This window comes from Anas acuta, chromosome 8 (genome assembly GCF_963932015.1).
Source record: "Anas acuta chromosome 8, bAnaAcu1.1, whole genome shotgun sequence".
NCBI lineage: Eukaryota > Metazoa > Chordata > Aves > Anseriformes > Anatidae > Anas > Anas acuta.
In genome coordinates this window covers 11,843,717-11,866,533 of record NC_088986.1, presented here as the reverse complement: position 1 = coordinate 11,866,533, position 22,817 = coordinate 11,843,717, and the positions used below count along the sequence as shown (strand labels likewise).

The window sequence follows — 22,817 nt, the reverse complement described above, 5'->3', positions numbered from 1 at the left end:
AAACTAGTTATCTGTTCAACAGAGATATAGGTGCCTAACTGATGTTTCTTTTGTCAGAATAGAAATAAAAGATGGTGTCTTTTGGTTCTTTTGCTCTAAAAGATTAAAAGAGCAAAAGAACCAAAAGAGCTTTATGTTTAAGTTGCATTGTATGAAAACTTTGGATAGAAATCTGAAAAAAAAAAAAAAAAGAAAAAAGAAAAGAAAAAAAAAAATAGATCCATCCATAAAAGCCACTGAAGATGATCCAAGTAACATATTGTCTGCAATTCTTTGATTTTTTTGTATGGTCACAGACTTGATCTTCTGTGCTGCTCTTGACTGGAAGACAGTTATTTCAAGTAAATGTTTGTTAGTAATAATTCCTTTAATGTTCTTCTGACATTTAGTTTGATGAGACACTTTTCTGACCAGCCTTGTGCTTATTTTCCTTCAAAATCACACTCCTTTTAGTTGATGTGGATAACAACCCAGCTACATTTGACCGCTATAACCTTAGGACCTGGTGGCTGACAAAACATCAGCTTTCTTTAGTAATGGTGTATTATGTAAGGACAAGAAATAAACATCTCAAGAGGGCCAAATTATAATAGAGAAAATATCAAATATTTGGATGATAATCATTATACTTAACAAAGGTGTGCCCTGCAAAACTACTACAATGAATTTCACAGTGGCAACATTTTGATTTCTCTGTTGTGATTGGCTTGATTTCTCTGTGTGAGTGGTTCCTGAGAGTGTTCTTTCCTCATTTCTTCAGGAGTTAAGGATGCCTGACTGCATGCAAAAGCATTGGCAACGTTTCCTTTACAGTACACCATGTATTTTTCATAGCTGTTGTAGTTTTAGAGAGCTGTCCTGCCTAGCTCCCTGACAGCAGGGCTGAAGTCCCAGGAGATACAGCTGAACACAACAGTCTCTCTGTTTACTGCTTAGTTACAGAAATCCTCTCTGAGATACATTATGAGGACATGGCTGGGTGACCTAAACAAATCCATAAGCATAACTCACATCCTAACATGAAGTGAATTGTTAAAGTCCCAATAGATTAATTTATGGCTTTCAGGGTGAACTTTCAAACTAACAAATGCTGAATATGAAACTGCTAGATAGGAAAAGTCAATTTGGTCAAGAATCTGGTCCCATTTAAATCTGTCTCAGCCTTGGTGTTTTTTTCACAATATTCTTTCTTCTCCATTAAAATAGAGCTGCTCTCTTAAATTTGGAATTGTTTGATTCTCTGACCTTAGCTAGAAATGCATTGCACATTTTCTATTCACTGAGTGAAACTGTTCTGCTCGAATAAACTGAGTACACTCACTCCTGCAATTGTGTCCCCCACTTTTCCAGCTCTTTTGTTGTGATTCATTTATCTTGTTCCAATTTATAAAGCACTTTCATAATATCGAATGCCTGCACTAGGTCAACATATAATCTGCTCTTCTTCAATAAAAGTGGAAGTTTAACCCCTCCCAGCCCTATCTCAGAACAAATAATTTTACAATGTAGAGAAATTTTAGATGCCCTAATATGCATATTTCCCAAGAGAGAAAGAGTTAAAAGACAGACTGACACCCATGACAGACATCCCACTGATTGCAGCACCTCTCACTGAATTCAGTACCTTTTTGCATCATGTGTTCTGCAGTACATGGGAAAGCACACAGCGATATTAATTTGTTAAACCCCCATACGGAGACAGCCTCACTGCTTGCGGTCTTGGTTAATAACTGCTACACATAAAGGGGCAGTTTCAATAATCCACATATCTCAGCTTTCTCATTTTCCTCATTTAACATGAAATTCCCGTTTGTTATTACGCCCCACCTCCAATACGGCTGTTCCATCACTTTGGGACTGATGAGCTGCTCAAATGTAGTTTTTCTGCCATGGGGTTCCTATAGGATCCCAGGCACAGGGATTTGGGTGCCCAGAGGGGCCAGAACTGGGAAGCACCTGGATAATTGTGGCTGCTACTTCTGCTACTAAAATAGGACATATTTGGTGGCTCCTGACAACCTTTGGGAGCTGGAGAGATCTGCAGTTGTCCCTCTTCACCCCATACTTTGCGGTTTCTCTGTGCCTCACACCCTTTGCCTGTGCACGGATTTTTGGTCGCCAGGTTGCTAATGATAGCCCTAACCTGTATGAGAAAGTACTACTTTCTATTTAAATTGCTGTGTTGTTTTTTTTTTTTATATTAAGGATGAACAGAAGCAGAGAGCCAATTTGCAGAAAGAAACCAGAATACAGAGATACTGAAACTGCGATTCAGAGAAAATGAACCTCACTGGTGATGTTTTGCAGTTACCAGAAACTGGCTACAGGTGTCCATACTGCAAACACCGGGATGGCAATTAAATGCTAACTCAGCAGCAGCCTTATCAGAGAAGCCAAGGAACGAGTCTGGCAGGCAGTGGAAGCTATCCTCTTGCCCACAGAGCAGTTCAGCAGCAATGGGGCTGAGAAAGACTGGCAGGAACACGGAAACCTGCACTGTTACTCCTTATGCTCTTTAGACCAAGAACAGCAGTTAAAGGTTTACCTGTACCTTTCACAAGATCTTCACTCACTTGCATGGTAGATATATCAGCTAAAGAAAAAGAGATAAAGAACTTTTCTTCTCTTTTTATGTATTTAGACAGCTCCTTCACCTCTAAACACCATGGGCTCTGACCTAGTATCTTTGATAAGCTGCTTTTTGCTCCTCAAAAATTATTCATGTTGTCACTGTCCAGAAGGACACAGAACTCCTCAGCAGAGCAGCTGGGCACGATTCTGACAAATTGTCCCGTCTTTTTCCTGAGTGATAGATTGTAACCGTTGAGGAGCACTTATATTTTAATCAGTAAGGAAAATGAAATGTCTGACCTTTCCATTTCCTGTGCAAGCTTACAGACAATAGAAAAGATAATTAAAACTGTGAGTTAGGACTTGCAAAACAGTGCTGCATCTCTAGCAAAGAGAAATAGCTGTGTAATAAAGGTCACTTATCAAACAGCTCTAGTTATTAAATCTTTGCATTTAGCACTGAAGTGGCTTCACAGAATCAAAGGTCAAATCATTAAATAACAAAAACAGCCAGAATTAGAAAAGGTCACACAACACGATTCTGTTCCACAGAGGATTTTGATATTTGGAAATGTTGTTACTTTCCAATCCGAACACCCCCTGCCCCCAGTCATTTCCAGTCTCCACCAGGTGAATGACATTCCAGCCCCAGGACCTTTTGTATGGGTCAGTTTCCCAGTGGCACAGAACCCGGTCTGCCAAGCTCCCCAGCCCCCAGCCACAGCCCCATGGGGCTGCTGAAGGCCAAAGGGGACGTGACCTGAAGGACGTCTCTCAAACATCCTGGCCAAACGTTCAGCACAACCCGTCCGATTTCTGAAGGTTGGTGGAGCCCGACAGCACAATGCCTTGACAGAGCATTCCCACGCCAAGCTGCCTTCTTCACCAGCGCTGTCTGATTCTTTTCACTTGGACCAAACCTAGCTCCGGACCTAAGGTAATTCACATAAATGAAAAGCTGTATTCCTCCGGAGAGTGCCTGGTGCCCTGGGCTCGTGGTGCCCTGCAGAGCTCACCCCAACCCACCAGCCCCGCTTCACTCTGCAAATCCCACAAGTAATCACAGCGATAGTTAGGAAATTCAGATTAAACTTTCCCAATTGTTACTTTAACAATATGATTGTAATTTTGTAAATTGGACGCAATGCCCATTCACTACATAATGAGGCAATTATTAGCAGCTCACCACATATTAATTTGCTCCTTTAATGTTGAAACAAATGAGATCTTTTCTTGTAATCATCCTATTTGAGTGAATTCTAACAAAGCCGATTGAACAAAGCTCCAGAGAGACTTTCTTTATTTCAATGCCATTTATTCTCCTACTCTTCTTGGACGTCTTTAGAGTTTCAGAGGATACAACATTTATAATGATGCCAACAGGGAATAGATTTTGCGTTTATTCTTCTTGATGTTCTTTTGAGGTCTTTCAAATGAAAGGTACAAGGGAGGCATTAACCATCCAGCATTGTTTTTATTGCCTTTCTCTACTTTACAAGCAAAAAATGTATTTTAATTTTCCCCGTGTTTCAGTAATGATTAACCAAGCTGGTTTTATCCACACCTACTCACTTTTTTCAGACCTTTGATTGACATGAAAGACTTGTCAGGCTTCTCTAAGTGAAAATTCAGCACATTTAAAGAAAATAAAGATAGCGCCATGTTTGCTTGCGTGTCTGATCCCCACAGGTCTGATTACACTGACTTTGTGGTTATCCCCTCCTGTGGAAGTGCTTTTTTCATATTCATATGGTTGCTTTTGGTCCCAGCCTCCGGCATCACATCTCAGCAAACATCTCTGTCTTCATAAAATTTAATGCTAAGATTTCATAAAGATTTTAACACTTTGACATTATTTTGAAATATTATGAAATAAGCCCTATGCCTACATGCATCCCATTTCCAAATAAATAGAATATGATCTGCCTCTTCAGACGGCTGTTCCTGCGACTCAGGTGCCTGGTCTATTTTACTTAGATGAGTGTCACTGATACATAAGTGCTAGCAGGAAGTTTTTATTTAAATTGAATGAATTGGAAGGGAACCCATAGGAGCCACATAATGAGACTAATCTTGCAGTAAGAGACCGAATAAGTAAACTTCACTGAAATTCTTTCCATACACACTGACCCAGTTGTTAGAGAACTGCTAGGCTTCGGTTTGCAGCTCAGGTTGCAGTTCTCTAAAAGGTTTGGTATCAGTCCTTCTCTTGAACAGGTATCCTGTGCATTCCTGATGTCAGTGGTAAAGAGATAGAAAAGGGAAAGAAGCTCGAACATTGTGCAGAGGTTTAAACTTGCATGCCAGAGTTTCCAGCACTATCTGAACTTTCATTCAGCAAATGCAGTTTTGAAACATTTTAGCTTGCTTTCTCGTGGAAAGGGAAAAAAAAAAAACACTTCTGAACATGAACCACAGTGCAAAGTGATGCAGTGTCATCTTTCTCACTTTGAAGACAGCTCCAGTTACTCCATGCCAGCTCGTACCTTTTTCAAGATATAGCAGAGCAAATGCTCACCAGAATGTTGTTGATTTTGCTGCTGCTATCGGGAACAATACAGGCAGCTTTGAAACAAGGCAAGAATCAAGTACAGCTCAAATATCCGAGAACTGAAAAATAAACACCTCAAGGAAATGTGAGAAAACTCTGAGTAGCAACGGGGTCAAGCATATGACCTACAAAGAAGAAATCAGAAAAGTCGATCTTCTTGTGTATTTTTCTCTATTCTAAAACAAAGCTAAAACTGCAAAGTCAAAAATAACGCTCCTCTTGATAATCCCATAGAATAAACTTCTGGTAAATACAGGTCCTGGTTGATCAAAATATTTTAATTTTCTACTTTTTTTTTTTTTTTTTTATCATATTGAAATAGCTCTCTAAAATTGAATTTAAATTCTTCTTCGGTTGAAAATTTTGCTGTGTTATGGAAAAGTTAAAGCACAGCAGTTTATACTAACAGAGCAGTCCCATTCATTTTTTTCCCTCCTCCCTGATTCCCAACTAAAACTTCACTGTAACAGGCGCCTTTTAAATAAGTTTAGACTAGTATTTTCTCATGGAAAAAATAAGCTGTTGAGAAATTTCTGATAGTGCTATTGGCAAGAAAAAGACTCAAAAACAGAGACAGGGCAGAGAGTAATTCAAGAACATTAGAAACTGTTTTGTCTCTACATGGTGGGTTAAGGAAGGAAGGAAGCTGCCGGAGTTGGTGTTTCAAGTACAAGTACTGAGCCAGCAAAGACTAAGTCCTGGAGGACTGATGGCCAGCAGGCCTGGGGATTGTCGGCACAGAGAGAGAGGCAAGTGAAGAATGTTTTGCCCTAAGGCATTGCCTGAAGGATGTGGGAAGCATCCTTCTGGTCCTGCAGGGAGAGCAGAAGGCCCGTTTTAGTTCGTGGCTCAGGCGCTTGGTAGCCTCCCCTCTCCCGATGTCCGATGGCAGGAAGGATGTGCTCCTATTAACAGAAATGAGCACTTTGCAAAAGGGAAAGGAAATAAATGGAAGTAGGATACCAAAAGAGAAGAGACAAGGGGAAAAAAAAAACTCAGAGAAGTGAAACAGGCTATGGAAAGGCTGAATATAAGTTAGCGTTTGAAAGGAGAGAAGTATGGAAACAGAGGACTTGGGAAAAAGTAAAATACCGATCCACAGCTGGTGAGATAACCCATGGTGTTTGGGAATGAAAACTAGCACAAGAGGAGATCCAAAACCACCTAAAGATATTTGTTAACATAGAAACTAACTTTTGTGAAGAAAGCTTTATCAGACACGTCAACCAAACACCTCAGCATTAGGCAGAGAGGAGCTGTCTTCCTCTAAACTGCAACTGCTCAGGCAGAGAACAGATGGGGACAGACACAGTCATCCCAGCACGCAGTGCTACTGCTTGGAGGTAGCCAGAAACCCTGACAGCAGTAGACGTACAGATGTCTACAGTTCCAGATCCACCTAATTAACACCTCTGAATCAGGGGGAAAAAAATCTTCTTTGGTATATAAAATATCATGATAAAAATAAAAACCCACACAAGAACATAATTGGAAATGTTCATGTCAAACATTTGAGGATCGAATGCCTAAATTTTATAGGGGGAGGTATCCTCCTTTATACCCACTCTATGCAGTAAGTTCACACAATAGGCACTAAAATAACATTTACTTTGAAAAACATCCTATGAAAAAAGAATAATTTCCCAGTTTCTCAAATATTATCCAGGAAAAACAAACTCTATCGGTTCTAGAGTACCCTTAATTTCATTCCAGTGGTCTAGCTGATGACCATAAATAACCATTATGTTTGTCACACTCCATCTATCACTCATTTGCAAATATACAGCCTTTGAAATACCATGGCTTTGTAATAGTTCAAAAGCCGGGAATTCTTCCAAACAAATGCCACTTGCTGAATGCTGACTACAATAAGACATTTATCTTCACATCTGCCACGTTGCTCACTTGCTCTCATTAGCACTTCATGACTCTTGAATTTTGCACACAAAAAACATTACTGGAAACGGACAATTTAAACCAGACACTGTCCAAAGAACTTCATAAACAACTCCAAACACAACCAGATAGTTTTGACTACAGTATTTTTATCTCTGCCTTGTAAAACTGTATTTGCAGAAGCATGGTCAAAAGAATACTTGTTACCAGCAAGTTATTAGGATCATAATTTTTAGGTTTACTTTTATCTTTGGCAATTCCCCATTTATATTGTATTTCTTCTCTGGTTTTTGTACGTAGCAATATGGACGATAAAATTTGTGTCTTCTCTATACAGGCGTACTTGCTCAGCAAACAATACAAAACACGAGGAGGTAAAATGTCATTTACAGCTCAAGAAGACATAAAAGGGGGAAGATACCCTTAGCTGAATGGACTGAACACTGAGTGAATCAGCGTAAAGGACAAAAACAGCTTCTACATCCAGCACCGTGTGTGGCAGTGGGGCTCAGGTGACGTGTAACATGGATAGCCTAATCCTCCCCTACAGAGGGGACTTCAGAACGATGACCTTGAAAACAACCACAGCCAAAAGGACTCTCTCCACAAACGCTGGATTTTGGTTTTGTTTTCTGCATATAATGGCAAGTAGCTGTGCAAAAAACAGTGACAATTCTTCACTCCGACGTTGCCCACCATAATGCTATGTCTAAGGAATTCTTTGTCACATGTGCCAAATATTGGTGAGAATGGGAGACGCGATTACTCTGTAACCACTGATTTTCATTTGTATTTATTACAAATACCCACAGATGGCGGTAAAGTATATAATGTATACAGTAGATTTATTCCAAGTTTGCTTTCTCTAATAACTTCCTACTATCAGCTTTCACCATTAATCATAGGCCATTATCTAGGAACTTACTTGGCTGAATTAAAGATGCAGGAATGGCTGTTAGGCCCCCAGTATAAATACATTTGAAAAATGTGTACTCAAATAAATTATGAGTCCAAATAAATCCAAGTTTGCATCCTATTTCAGGTCAATTTATTTGGGATCTGGTATGGGGAAATGATATCAAGGTAAGTAGTTAAAACTGTCAGAAAAGAACTATCTCATATTCCTGTATTCCCAATATATATATATATAATTTTTTAATATTTTTTTTTTTCCATGAATATCAGCCTAACAGGCTGGAAGCCTAACCTCTAATTTACTCCAGTTCCATGCTGTCTAGACCTATTATTTAATTTTCTCTCTCTTGGTGGTCTATCTATCAAATTATTTGTATGCATGGAAGAAAAGTGATAAGCTAAAATGCTAATTATCCATTTTTCTGAAATTAAAAAAAAAAAAAAAAATCCATGCCAGGAATAACAATAAGGTTTATTACAATAGCATTAAAACCAGTAGCATTTTTCATTTGACAAAATAAGCCTTAAGAAGCTGAGTCCAGTGTTTTTAATTGCAGGATGCCTTATCTAAAAAAGAATACATGCTTGCTTCTGGCCACATTCATTTCTCTTCACTTCATTGGTATATTGGGAGCATTTGCTGTACCACGTTATGACTGTCAGCTTTACAAATGTTTAAAATCTTCTGTAGAAATGCCATTTCAAGCTAAAACTTCTTTTACAAGGTCCTAGTCCAAAAATTAAGTAGTTTTAAATATCTTTTTAATTTATTTAAATCACTTTAATTGCAGAAAGATACAAGCTTACATTTCCATTTTTCAGACATCTGAACTTTCAAACACTGCAGCATTGGGCACTAGGACAGAAATTTAAACTGCATTGGAGGGTTCTGCTTAAATAATTAGGAAGATTTATTTTAAAGTCTTCTAAGTCATTAATGGAAACTGTTGGAGCATAGCTGCATTTTAAAAACTTTGATGCTGAAGGTCTGTTTCAAATGAAAAATCTGTTGCAAACATATTATTTTCCGATTGCTTTTACACAATTGACCCAGTGCATATGTCCACCAACCACATTTCATCTGTGCAGATTCCATGGCAGGCACTAGTGTGTATCATGAGCTAACATCACCTACCATAACGTCATAAGCACTCTCAGCTGAGAACTACCAGGTTAAATGATTTGCAAATAATTCACAGATCAGTCTTTGATGGTTCTCCTTCCTCATGGAGCTTGACAGCATAGCTTCTGCTATTGCCATATTCCCCACCACCCCCTCCCTTACAGGGCTGTGCTGAAGATAACCCCATACACACTGACCTGCCCCAGCTCACCGGGTCAGAGGGCTGTGCTGGTCACTGCAGCATCACTGCAGGGCTCAGAGGAGCGAGGCCTGGGGAGGTGCTGCACAACACACACGCACAGGTCTGGTGGTAAATTATGAGGCGAAGCACGCTAGTAGTAATTGCAAAATAAAATATTACTAAAAAGTGAAAATAATAAACCCTATCAATCTTTTTTTTTCACTGCATAGGCTGGCCTGACAGCGACACAGTTGCAAGGTATAAACAACATTAGCTCCAAAGTGGATAGTTTTCATCTTATAGCTCTTCTACTTATAATTTAAAATTTTTAGGAGAGAAATTTAGTTCTTTGTATGTCTTAAGGACAAGACTACTCATTACCACTATAGTGCATCTAAATGCCAGTTTCTAGGAATATCTATGGCTTGTTCATGGCCTTCATTACAGCGAAAAGCAAAACTCCCACTGACATCATCAGAGCCATCATATCACCTAACGGCTGCATTTTTGGAATGAGAAATTTGGGAACAGCTTTCTATCTGTAAACAGAGAAACAGCAAGGAAACTTCTCATGTGACACGTCTGCTTGGGGTAAGAATCCATTCAGGACTGGGCTCAGCAAGACATCCTCTGCTCTGAAGAACAAATTTGTACATTGGACCATGACAAAAGACCTGAGCAAAGCACGTTCTGTGCCATTACCAAGAATATAGCACGGCTTCTTAGCCTGGGCAGCAGCAGACACCTCTCAGCTATGATTCTGCTTCCACCTCTGCAAAGGACAAATGCTGTTCTTGTGATGTAGGCTATCTGCTCACAAAGCCAGCTGGTTTTGCATGTGGGCATGCATGCAAATGTTTTGTACAATATAGGCTTATCTGATGATTATCAGTACAATTTTACCCCAAAGTCAATTCCTGAATGCAGACCTAGGAGGCCATATTCGCTTCTTGATCTTGCTGGCATCAGATGGGTTCAGCCAGATTCTACATTTCAGCCCTGCCTCTGAGTGCACAGGGTCTGTGTGTTGGTTTGCTTTTTAAAAAATCTGTTGACTTTAAGGAAGCTTGTGATTCCTTGTGCTTCCAAGGACTGTAATGACAGTAGAATCTTTTCTGTTTGATAACTTGAAAAGCAATCATAAAGGTGAACACCAAATCTCATCAGCTGCTCTGCAGCTCCAACTGATACAGCATGGACTATGATGGTTCTGACAAAACAGATTCTTGGGGAGAGGATGGAAAGTCAGTGTCCTCTAATGGTATCCACCTGCTCACCACTTCGGTTTGATGGCACCATGAATACATGCCAGGTGATGGCCTTGTGTTTTACACAGCACGGGGAGAGAACTGAAGACTGAGCACTACCTTCTACAGCAAACAGGTCATGCGTCCCCTTCTCTCCTCCTTACAGCAGGATGCTGTTCCACAGACTCTGGCATACCTTTGGCTCACAACTGCACACTGGCAACTGGAGATGCTAAGGTCCTCAAAGAAAGTCTGAGAGACTATATTACACAGCTAAGTAAAAAAATACGTTCCACTGAAGTCATCATATGATTATAAAATAATCAACCAAAAAAAAAAAACATCATAGATTACAGCTGGTGTTGAGCAAAAAAAGCTCAGCAATGAACCTTGGCTGGCATAAAAATAGCACTTCTTCATTTCCATGAAGAGCATGTATCAGAAAACTTTTTTTTTTTAATTATGTTACTTTAATGTTCTCTTGTCTGTTTAATGACTTTGAAGATAAGGTGTATATATATATCCACAAATATATAAACAAAACTAGAAGCAGTAACAGAGGTGTATATGGAGGGTTTAGATGATGTATTAATTTCATTATAAGAAAATATTTACAAAGCAAATGTGAAAGCTTTGGCATCTTTTCTCTCTGAGTCATATCAGCATAGAGTTATAGATGTAGTAGGAAGAAAAATGTGTGCACTTGTGTTCAGCTAGCTCATAATGTGTGGTCTCAGCTATGCAACTGTTTGCTGAAAAGGCCTTATTGCTAAAGAGGACCAGGGGAGATGAACTGAGGAAGGAATACCGATGGGCTACATATGTCAGACAGGTCATTCTTTTAGCAAATATACCTTCATAGCAGACAACAATTACACTTTGGAACAGGTGCTTAGAAAGATTGTGAAGTTTCCATCCCTAGTGATTTCCAAAGTTTGTAGAGGCAAAAACCAGACCTAACCTTGATGTTAGTCCTATTTAAGTAAGATATTGGACAAGGTGAACTCTGAAAGTCACTTCCAACCCATTTTTCTCAATAACTCTGTAATTCTATCACTTTAACAGCCAAGTTGAAGCTTGGTAAATTTCTATGAAAATGAAGATGCGTGTTTTTAATAGTGAGGAGTATTCATCATTGGGGAAAAGAAAAAAAAACACCAGAAGATAATTAGAGAAAACAATTATCTTCTTCCTTGTCTGTTCTTGGTTGTTTCTATCACTTATCACACACAAAATCAAATATAAAATACAACAGGAGAGAGAAACATTCCTAAAAGGAAAATTGGATGATAAGATTTGATCTGCATATCGTATCACAGTTCTACACCAAATCCACAGCTAATAAATCTTATTCCTGATTAAACATTACTAGGCACAGTTACAACCCTAGAACCCAGACTGAGCAAAGCTCCCAAGCACAAGTACACCCCACCAGTGCAGCACAGGGTACGGACAGGCAGCACAGTGCCGTTTCCTTCCTGGTATGTGTGAACCAGCTCCCAGGACTGCTAAACGGGGTGGTTCAAATAGTTTAGGTTCACTACTTCACAGAATATTTGTAGAGACTAAATTTTAGTTGAGCCTTCCTCCTAGTTCCCTCTAAGTCCTGTTAGCAATGGATATGAGGTGACATGGAATACTTCATGCCTCGAGATCAAGGCTGGGAGTCCTTGTTACTGCTTCCAGCTTATGAATGGTGGTGCCCCCACACATACTGGAACGTGGCTGAGATGTAGAAGCAGTAGGTCAGTGGATTCTGAGGTTAGGAGAGGAGTAAAATTAAAAAATAAAATAAAATTTAAAAAGACAAATCTTTTCCAAAAGAGAAGCCAAGAGTGTTGTCATGTACCAGTGATCACTGATCAGCAAGCTCTAGCTTCACAGCTGGAGGGCTGCAGTGGTTGTAACGTACAGGCTAAGACAGAGGAGAAGACGTACATTGCAAGGAATCAGCTGCCCATTGCATTCTAGAGAAATGGGGAAACTCCCATACAATCAGATCTACAAAGCTGCAACTACAATACACCAGAATTATAGTGGCTACAAAATGCAGGATGATGAAAACCAATTCTGAAAAAGTATATCTGAAGTAAATGCTGCACTTATCCCCTCCCCTTGGAATAACTCCACTATAGTAGCAAAAACATTGCCTGTTCTGTCACAAGATCCTCACAAAAATCCTGCAGACCCTGTTTTTCAAAAGAGCAATAATGAAAAAATAAAGTCCTGTGGTGCTTTTCCTCTATCAGCCCTGTTTATGAATTCATAGCGCAGCATGAAGGTTATTAAAATCCCATATGTGAGAACCACACGCAGCACAAGGAGATATGAATTGGCATTCCGCAGAGATAATGCTATCTAATGGGCAAAACAAGTCGCATGGTTTCATTCTTATGCAGAGTACATTTGGAAAGGGCAGAGCATCTGGCTGCGGCCCGTGGGTAGGTAGCCGTACCCAAACCATTCCTTCTTCTCACCTGTTGATTAATAAGTTAAATGCAAAGAGCATGGTCGTTATCTTGTTAGGCCTTGATATTCCCCGGACACCCTTTTACCCACAAACCATTTGACATGGAGGGGATTAAATGCTGCTTGGGCTACCCAGACACAGTGCCTATTAAACACATGGCTGTTTACTTCCACTTACACGCATTTCAAATCAAAATGCAATTAACTGTGGAAATAACCAATACACCTCACAAATTAATTCCAGGTTTCTGCCCATCCAATAGTTTAATTATTTTCTAGAATTATTAATTTAATTCCCATTTTACTGTTGAAGCAAAATAGTTAATGCTGTGCTTTATTTTGCTGCCAAAAACGATTTGGTCTGAAGCAGCACAGAGCTGTTTGGAGCACCATCAGTAGCTGGAAGAACTTCAGGGAAAAAATAAAAAATAAAAAAATAATAACTAAAAAAAAAAAAAAATGTTTGGGAAGAAAGGTTTATGAAAGAAAAAAAAAAAAAAAAAAAAAAAAAAAACACACCACCCTAACAAAACTTGAAACTTTTGTTTCAGGAAGAGCAGCCCCCAGTCCCTGATTCTAAAAACCTTGACAAGTTAAACTTAATGTCGAAAGTCTAAAATATCTTCTACTTCAGGACGATGGTCAAAGGTTTGCGAGGCTTTTTCTGTCTCGCACAGACGATCAGTCAGCTGTCACAGCAAAATCACAGGTATCTGATGGTAGCCGTCATTAACAACAGAGATGGAAAGCACTTCAGAATAGGAAAGGCAGGGGCTGCCATGAAACAACATGAGACAAAACCATCGTCTGGCAGGATTAAAATCCACTTGGTTGCTCGGTATTGCAGCTCATGCTGCAGAAAGCTTTCCTTACCCACATCCCTGCGATCACACACTGCTGCTCAGCCTCCCCCACTTGAACAATCGTTGCGGAAATCCAGCAGTGGGATGATGCTGGGAAGTTTGTATTCAGATCTGATCTTTTTTTAATTTAAGGAGCGTTCAGACTGAAGATTCTCATTTATACCAAATTATACACTCATTCTGCTGCACCTTTCAACCTTGTCACTATGTGATAGGCCCCATCACAATATTACACCATCTGCTTCTGCTGTTGGATACTACTTACATGCTACAATCAACATCACTGTCAGGAATTATATCTATATCAATATTTTTCTGAGGCAAAGGAGGGAAGACAGTGAAAAGAAATTAAGTTTCAAAACTACAATGAAAAATCCTTATCCTCTAATGACTCCTGCCTTCTAAACTGTCCACCTTTGTGCATGAGAGAATTTGATTTAGGATTTGCAACCCCATTAGGATTAACAACATACTTTGGAAAAGGAACCATTCAATGAGAAGCACATTAAACATAACAATAACTTTCTCTGGCACACCACTGCAAATCGAGATACTTCCTATCACCCTTCCTATCAACCTTACAACAAAAGTACAGTTGGGTATTTCACCCCATTCCACAAACAAGAACTCTTTGCTTGAATTCAACATGCAAACAGGAGACTAGTAGCTGAAAACTACAAGTTTTTGTTAGCAGCCAATTCCTTTATGTTTGTTTTGGGGTTTGTTTGCTTCCCTTTTTTTTCCAAAGGTTGAGAAAAATAGATGTCAGGGGCAGGAGCTGGGTAATACTTTGGTTTGCAGCTGAATACCAAGATGGCTTTTGTAGATGCCTCCACAATCTCATGAGCATTGCCTCATCATGTCACAAATGTCTACGTTTCTTTTCAGAATTGGCCTTAGATATAGAGGAGGTGACTAATCCAAAACTGCAAACCCCTGCTATCCCCACCACTTGGTGCACATTCAGCCTTAGACTTGCAAGTGTCTTCCGTCTCAGATTAAATCATTAACTTTGGTATTTTAAATTCTACATGATGCCTAGAGTACAAGCTTCCTGTGGTCTTAATTTTCAACCTCCATCTAAGAACAAGACTGTGAAGTAAAAAAATCCCCAAATCTGGCAGAGGAGATCAAAGAAGCGCTGTCACACAACCTCTTAGATCTTCTTTTTCCCTTCTTGCCACCAAATAAAAATTAGCCGTTTATTGTTAACTTTTACTTCCTATCACATTACCAGTTAACTCACAGGAAAAACTTCCCCGTGATGCTGAGACAGTTTGTTTTCTTCAGAATCTTTAGAATTCTTAAATGAACATCTTCTGACAGTGGTGAATTTTTAATGTATCAGTTTAATTTAAATGTTATCTGTTATTACTTTCCTTGGAGGGCTGTGCATTTTTTTCTTGTTATTGTTGTTGTTTTTTTGTTTTGCTTTGGTTTTGCTGGTGGTGGTGGTTTTGATAGATTAGAAATGTCTGAGCCTCTGATGTGTGTACTGATTTGTATTTAGAGCACTGTCCAAAGAGCAACAGCTGACATACAGAGACAGGCAACCTGCTGATACTGGAACTCGAGAATGCTTTCCATGGACATGTCCGACCTGTACAGAAGCATTCAAGATGCAAAGTGGATTCATTGCTGCATCACCTGATGAATGACACATCTTGTTTGACCTTGGTGTCAAAGGAAAACATGTTTATATCTGTAAATACGTCAACTTGAATTCGTCTTCCTGCATTTCTAATGTGGACAGCAGAACTTCACTGCTCAACACAAACTCTTCTGTACACCTGCACCTTCAGGACATGATTCTTAACTCCTTATTTAAACTACTCTCACCTTTAAACACACTGATTGTTTTTCTTCCCATGAAGTATTCTATGGTTTCTCCAGTGATGATTCATGATACAGAGGGATTCAGAGCCCAAACGCTGGGTCTTTGCATTCTTGCAAAATAGTCAGGAACACAGAGCTAAATCTTCAAATGCCTTGAAGGGAAAATTGACTTCTCTTAATCCTTGCTGCAGCTAAAGAATACTCCGGCTTCACCTAGGAATCAGAACAGCCCAGCTGAAGCTTAATTTTTCAAGATTTGTGGTGTGCTAGCCTAGGAAGATGCACACAATGCATTTATTCTGTAGGGATGCCAAGATTTTATTGCCTCCACTTGAAACAAAAAGACTGGTAATAATATGTAATTTTTCCAGATACATGAAGTAATGATTTGTGGTTTTGAAAAGGCACAGCTACAGCGTAATTGCATTGTGTAACTACAATTCTGGCACTTTGGAGGAGGTGGAAGGTTAGGTCACCTTCCAGAAAAGAGAAAATGACCCTTTTTAAAGGAGTAGATGAAGAAACATGTTCTCAGGGCTGGGAGGTTTTCTACCTGCAGTTACCTTTCAAGTTGGAATTCAGCTCTGTCTGAGGATACTCTGTTTCTGCACAATGCTTTTTGGGTGATGCCCACAGCAAGTCAGGTCACCGTAAGGTTCTGATGCTGCAAAATATGTCAGCTTTTCTTTTTCTTATTCTATTGGATTATTTGTACTTCAGTCATGAGCTTACACTATTTTGCTCCATGCTGAAAATAAGAGTGCACCCCTCTTTCTTTTTCACTGCTACTACCATTAAAAACTATGAGGAAAAAAATCCACATTGCTGTTACCTTAGCTGCCCAAAAGAAGCCTTACTGCATCTCTGTCAAACCGGGTGGGGGGGTGGGGACTGCCTTTTGTTCTTCTGACCTTGGGAAATAAAAACTTGCTGGAGCTTCCCTTCATCTTCCCACTTCATTTCTGCCAAATCACAGAACAAAATAAATATCCAAGAAGAAAAAAAAAAAACTTCTATCAGTCTTTTGAATACTTTTGGGACAGAAATCACTTAGAAGTGATGTGTCAGGGCACCTTGTCTGTTTCTTCGTCTCCTCTTCTCAGCCTAAGGATGGTATTGAAATAGCAAAAGCACTTATAAGTGCTGTTTGGGGCATAAAATCCCCTGCCATTCATTTCTCACTAGGACAAATTTTGAAAAGAAAAGCACTCAGAAGCCTCTTTTTGTCTCCATCTACATTTTTTTTTCTTTTCTCAGATGTGTTTTGAAATAAAAATAGAAATGAAATGCTATTTTCACTGGTTTGATGTTCAAATCAGGCATGTCTCCTCTAATTTCTTCCTTTTGCATTTGCTCTGTAGCAAATACCAGTTTTGGTCTATACTTCATTTCATTTCTCTCTGTTTTTAATCTCACCCCACCACCACCACCATTGAAATAATGAGATTATGACGTTATAATCTTATTCCGAGCATGGCCTTTGATTTCTATGGATTTCTCTTCCAGAAAAAAGATATATCTGTTGTGCTGGCCAGATGACAGCAATATAAACATTTCGTTAATTTAATTGATGTATTAACTTTCTAAAGGGAAGGAGCTGTCACTGACAATGCCAGTAAACGTGTGCTCAGTGGCAACAAAATCATCACTACAGTTTTTAATAACTATATATATATAGTTATAAAATCCTGAGACATACAAAAAGGGTTATGAAATGATCTTTTCAGTCTATTCAGCAGCTATGACAGTAAATTCAGTCTGGGCATTTGACTTCAGCACAGATTTGGATCAGCTGCTGAAAGGACAGAAAAAGCAAAAAAGAATAATCCGTGGCCTAGAAAACTTGACCAGCAATGGAAAAACTGGGTTAGGGCAGAGAAGAGAAAATGGAGGAGATGCGATAAGTGCCTCCAAATATGTAAAACATGCTGCAAAGGATTCTCCATGTCTGTTCTACATGAGCAGGGTGGTAGCAAGTGAGATTTGGGTTAGAATTTAAGCTGCTTTCTAACAAGTGATACAATAAAACACTGTTATAAACAATCTTGCCAGGGGCACAAGTGCCAACTAGATAATTCCTGAGGTCCTTTCTTATCCTGCTTTCTGTGATTCAGTGGGTTTAATAGGCTGATATACATACAGCACTTCACAATTTAGCCTTCCTGGGTAATGCCAAAGAGAGTAGGTGACATTCTGTGCTGTACAGTGACCGCTCAGCACTGTGCTCTGCAACACATGGAACATAGACATCCAGGTATTCGAGTGAAAAAGGCAGCTGGGCGCGTGTGTATGTGTGCCTTGCAGGGGGTGCAATTAATTTACTAGCAAGCAAACTGCAGTTTGACATACCTTAATCCACAGAGAAGCCAATAAAACGAGAACAAATCTAGTTCTCCATAGTGTAGCAACAGCAATGACAACAACTTCCAACCTGCTGGAGATTCAAGAACATCTTGTTCAATATTTCTGGTTGTTTTAAGGTAGTCACATGCTTCTCACTTTCAAGTTCGAGTTACAGCAAAATGAAACTGAAATGGAGGAATTCACCAGCCCATCACCTTTTAAGGTTTCTGCTGAGATGCTACTTAAAGGCAACAGAAGCGTTGCAGTCAATTTTTTTATGTTGTTGTTACCTTAAGTATTTCTAACAAACTCCTGCTTTTCTACAACAGAAGACAAAGCTGTCTTTGAGCAGAAGCTGTATTTCTTCTTAGATTATGATAGCTCTAGGCTTGCTTTTTTATTTTTTTTTATTTTTTATTTTTTTCAGTAGAAAGAATGGGAGTAATTGTGGAATAAAGTACCACTCATCATGAGTGAGCATATCAAATTCTGGTCTATTGTAAGCTCTGTCAAATACTAAGCAATTAGACCCTGCTTTCAAGGTCACTTAAATAAATAATATGGTGTATGAGTTATTTTTCAAAAGCTGCCTAATGTACATATCACAGTCTGAAACAGTGATGTCTACACTGACTGTGGTGTTGAATGCATATTTCAAGTATAGAAATTTGTCTGTGCAAAAAAATTTGTTTTTAAAGTCAATCTGTGGGTGTGCATTTTCACATGTTTCTGATCAGCCTTTCACTGCTGCTTTCCAAAATCGGTGCCATATTGTCAGTGTCATCTTCACATATAGCTATGAGTGGAAAACGGATCAGACACTACAAATCGCTCAAGGGCAGTGAAGCCTTGGAGGACCCTTCTGCAAAAAGTTTCCGAACACAGAGCCTGAGCCAGTGTTGCTCCGAGTTTCTTTGGTGGGCTCCTCCTGTGACGGCAAACATACGCTTGTTTACTGCAGAGGTGGCACACATGTCCTATGGTGAAGAAATGCTAGCTTGTGGCTAATACATTTGATAATTTATTCACAAAAAACACAGTTATGAATGCTTCAGAAACATTGCTAAGCGACTGAGCCTACTGACCTACAAAAGACAGACCGAATCTGCATTTCATGCACTGCTTGGTTCAAGCTCTTGCACGCTTGCATGCTAACCAAGTTGGTGTTTCACTTGAAAAAACAGATAAAAGGGTTTCAATGGCAATAACCCTTGATAAAACACGAGTGTATTGTGTTTAACCTCTGATGCCCCCTGGAGCAGAGAGGTATTGTGAATCAGTGACATTGAGTTTGCTATCAGAGAAAACCCCTCACCAGTGGAAATGCATATCTAGAGATTTTGCTGCAATAGATTTCTACATCCCTCACTACAGATGAACTTGCCCACTGAACTCCAGACTGGCCTCAATCCCTACAAGTCGCTTTGAGCACTGAACAAGTCTCCCTGGCAGAGATGAGCCTACCCACTCCATTTCCCTTATGGGAAACAAATATTGCACGGAGCTCCCTGGAAGCTGAGCACCGACACGGCGCTGCGCAGCGGAGGGGCTCTGCTGCAACACGAACACGAGGTTAGAAGGCAAAGGTAAAGGTTGCAAGCTTGGGAAAGCCAGGCTGCAATAGCTGGTCTGCTCTAGCTACTGTCACCAGGATGACAGACTAAGATCTTTGTGTGTGTGCACTTTGACTTTACACTTGTTAATATTAAATGTAATAGCACAACAAGGGGACTATTCAGAACAATGATGCTGAGATTTCCTCTAAGACGTAATCTTTTGACCACTATTCTGTTTATTTACTTATTGCTTCAGCAGGATTACTCACATGGCCAGAAAGAGCTGTATTTATACCACCAGTAATTTAAAAATAATAAAATAAAATAAAATAAAATAAAATAAATAAATAAAATAAAATAAAATAAAATAAAATAAAATAAAATAAAATAAAATAAAATAATAAAATACAATAAAATACAATAAAATAGTTTTATATGAGTGTGCTAATGCACACAATGTCATTGCAAGGAAAAAGGACAGAGGACCTCATTCTCCTTTCGCACTAATGTAAGCCTGAAATCCTGGGTAAGCCATTTATGCCAGTGGCAGAAATCAGAAACCTGCCCTGTGAATTGTAAACCACTACAGAGAGATCTAAACAAAGAGGGTAAAGAGAATGAACAAGTTTCTCCTGAGAAACTGCTGTGCTGAGGGAAGATATTGCTTCTGGTTTATAATTGTGCTTTTTACTTTTGTCTCTGTAGCTGAGCATGGAAAATTCCAGTTCTGTTCCCCAAAAGCTGAAACATGAGAAAAAATAATGAATACAGTTATCTTTTAGACCAAGACCAATTGCTTTAAAATCTTGTGTATATATAGGTAGCATTGTTCAAGGGGTATTTAAGACTACAGAGGAAGGGTAAAGGAAATAACCCCTGTGAAGAAGCACAAAACAGCAGTAGCGGTAAAGGTTGAGACTGACTGTGCACGCACTTCCAAATTTTGGAGTTTGAACTCTGGCACCCACATCCATTTCTGAACTTCTAAATGGATGGAGCGTCCGTCAGGGCTACTTTTAATAGCAAGTTAGCTCTTAAAGAAATATAAATCTTTCCAGTCTTGGAGCAAACACGTACCAAATGGCGCACAGCTCTCAATCCCTTGGATATCCCGCAGCCCCCTGAGCACTGCAGTTTGAGGCAACGCTCATTCCCATGCGGTTTGTTCTGTGCTGTGTACCACTTGCCCTCTCCCATGAGGAGACCACAGGCAGATGCAGGGAAGAAGAAATGGGAACAGAAGTTTAACAAGGCAGAAGGAAGGCAGGGACAGCAGAGCCCACATCTGAAAGGCAGTTAAAATATCCACCTAGAAGATCCTGGCTCAGAGAGCGCATCTGAACTGATAACTCAGCATGGCAAGACCAAGAACTGGGCCCGTTCAGTGCTGTGACATTGATGTCTGGTCGGGGTGGGTGGGAGTCAGAGAGGCAGAACCAGCCTGCTCTTGGGGGGGCAGTGACAGGAGAAGAGGCATCGGGCACCAGGATTCGACAGGAAATTCCCCTCAAACACAGAGGAAACCTTCAGACTGTGAGGGTGACCAAACTCTGGCACAGGTTGCCCAGAGAGGCTGTGAAGTCTCCACCCATGGAGGTATTCAAACCCAGCTGGACAAAGCCCTGAGCATCCTGCTCCTGCTGACCCCCTTTGAGGAGCGAGGTTGGAGCAGACAATCTCCAGAGCCAGAGACAAATACCTTGAACACAGATCAGTGACAATAGTATTTTTTTTGTTATTCTTTTTCTTTTCTTAAAGGAAAGTTCTCCGTGAGCATGCTGCTTGAAATCCTCTCACCGTTCAGCAAAGAAAAAGGTGGAAGGGTGGGCACAACTTTTCTGGAGCTCAGAAAAATGATTTGATACTGCTTCATCCAACAGATTGATTTCTAAAGTGGGAAAGCGTGGCATTGAGAAAGACAGAAAAAAAAAGAGCAGGTTATAAATCTTTCCAGTGAGAAGAAAACAAGGATGTCTATAAAAGGAACATTTCAAGGTTTTAGCGTAGAGAATGCGTGGTGCCATACGGGTTCCTATGAGAACCACTTAAGCTGTTTTTATACCATTTGTAGCCATTAGGAAGAAAATGAATCAGAGAGCATCTAACATAAGTCAAACGTAAAAATAGAAAAGCATAATAAAAAAGTCTGCTAAAGAGGAACAAATGAACTGCAACCTGCTATGCTAGCCAGTGGGCCTTTCTTAGATGTAGTGGGGTAATTTCCAGCCTAACAAGTAGTTTTCGTCAATGATCTGTAATATATATGTTAGGTATGCAAACAGCACATAGATAAAAACCAAAATATCTTTACTACATATTACAGTCTGTGCTAAACGCTTTTTATTGCTTTTTATTGTTTGCATAGCACGAGCAATAATCTGGGTCTTTACAGAGAGCTGGAGGGGAAGAAGCAGGTCCACAGGAGGAGATCGGAGCTGACTGCTTCTAAATGAGACTGCAGAGAGCTGGAATCAAAGTCTGGGGAGATAATGTCTGCAAACCCTACCAGTGTTGTCTTGTATAAAGTATTCCACTTTCAAAACCCAAATGGTGTCATCTTCTCTGTATCCACAGTGTAGATGGTTACACCCAAATAGTGAAGAATAAGGGGTAACAGTTTATACAGATTGATTTCTACTTTTTTTTGCAGTTTTGTTTTGTTTTGGTTTTGTTTGTTTGTTGGTTGGTTGTGTTTTGTTTTGTTTTTGTTTTTCAAGATTTGACAGTTATGTATAGGCATCAGCCCATGTTCTGGGGACTGATCCCATAAATCAAAATATGTTAAGGCCACACACGGGTTGGTTCTCGCAGATGATACCCATGCTTTACAAAGGGGCTCAGGAATGGTATGTTAACATGTGGACTCATTAGACTGGGTAGTAGTAAAAATCATACAGACTAAATCATAAAAGAAAGGAATGAACAGCACAACATCTAGAACAAGGAAGGGTTTGGAGATGATGATAAATTATACATTAAGCCATCTGTGCAATATATTTTCAATAGATGTTACTTTCTGAAGCTGTCAGAGAGTAGGACCACATTAGAGATACTTCAGTAAGTAGCTAGAGTCCTGTTATTTGCAATTAAGTTTACCGTGGATGAAAAATACAACAGAAAATCAGCAAAAATCATGTGACTGTGGTAGAAGCAAGTTGTTCTAAAAAACAGGGAGGAGTGGGGGGAGCTTCACTGCCTTCAGTGTACACCCACTGACTATCTCCCTTTAAAATTTTATCTATTACAAATTGGAGGTAATTCAGTGA

The 22,817-nt window shown here is 39.6% G+C and overlaps 1 protein-coding gene across 5 annotated transcripts in view; it reads right to left on the bottom strand.

Annotated features, from left to right (window-relative positions):
- The window catches only part of ST6GALNAC3 (ST6 N-acetylgalactosaminide alpha-2,6-sialyltransferase 3), a 236,740-nt gene that overhangs the window by 79,460 nt on the left and 134,463 nt on the right, over positions 1–22,817 (bottom strand). The gene's annotated exons all lie outside the window — the stretch shown is intronic.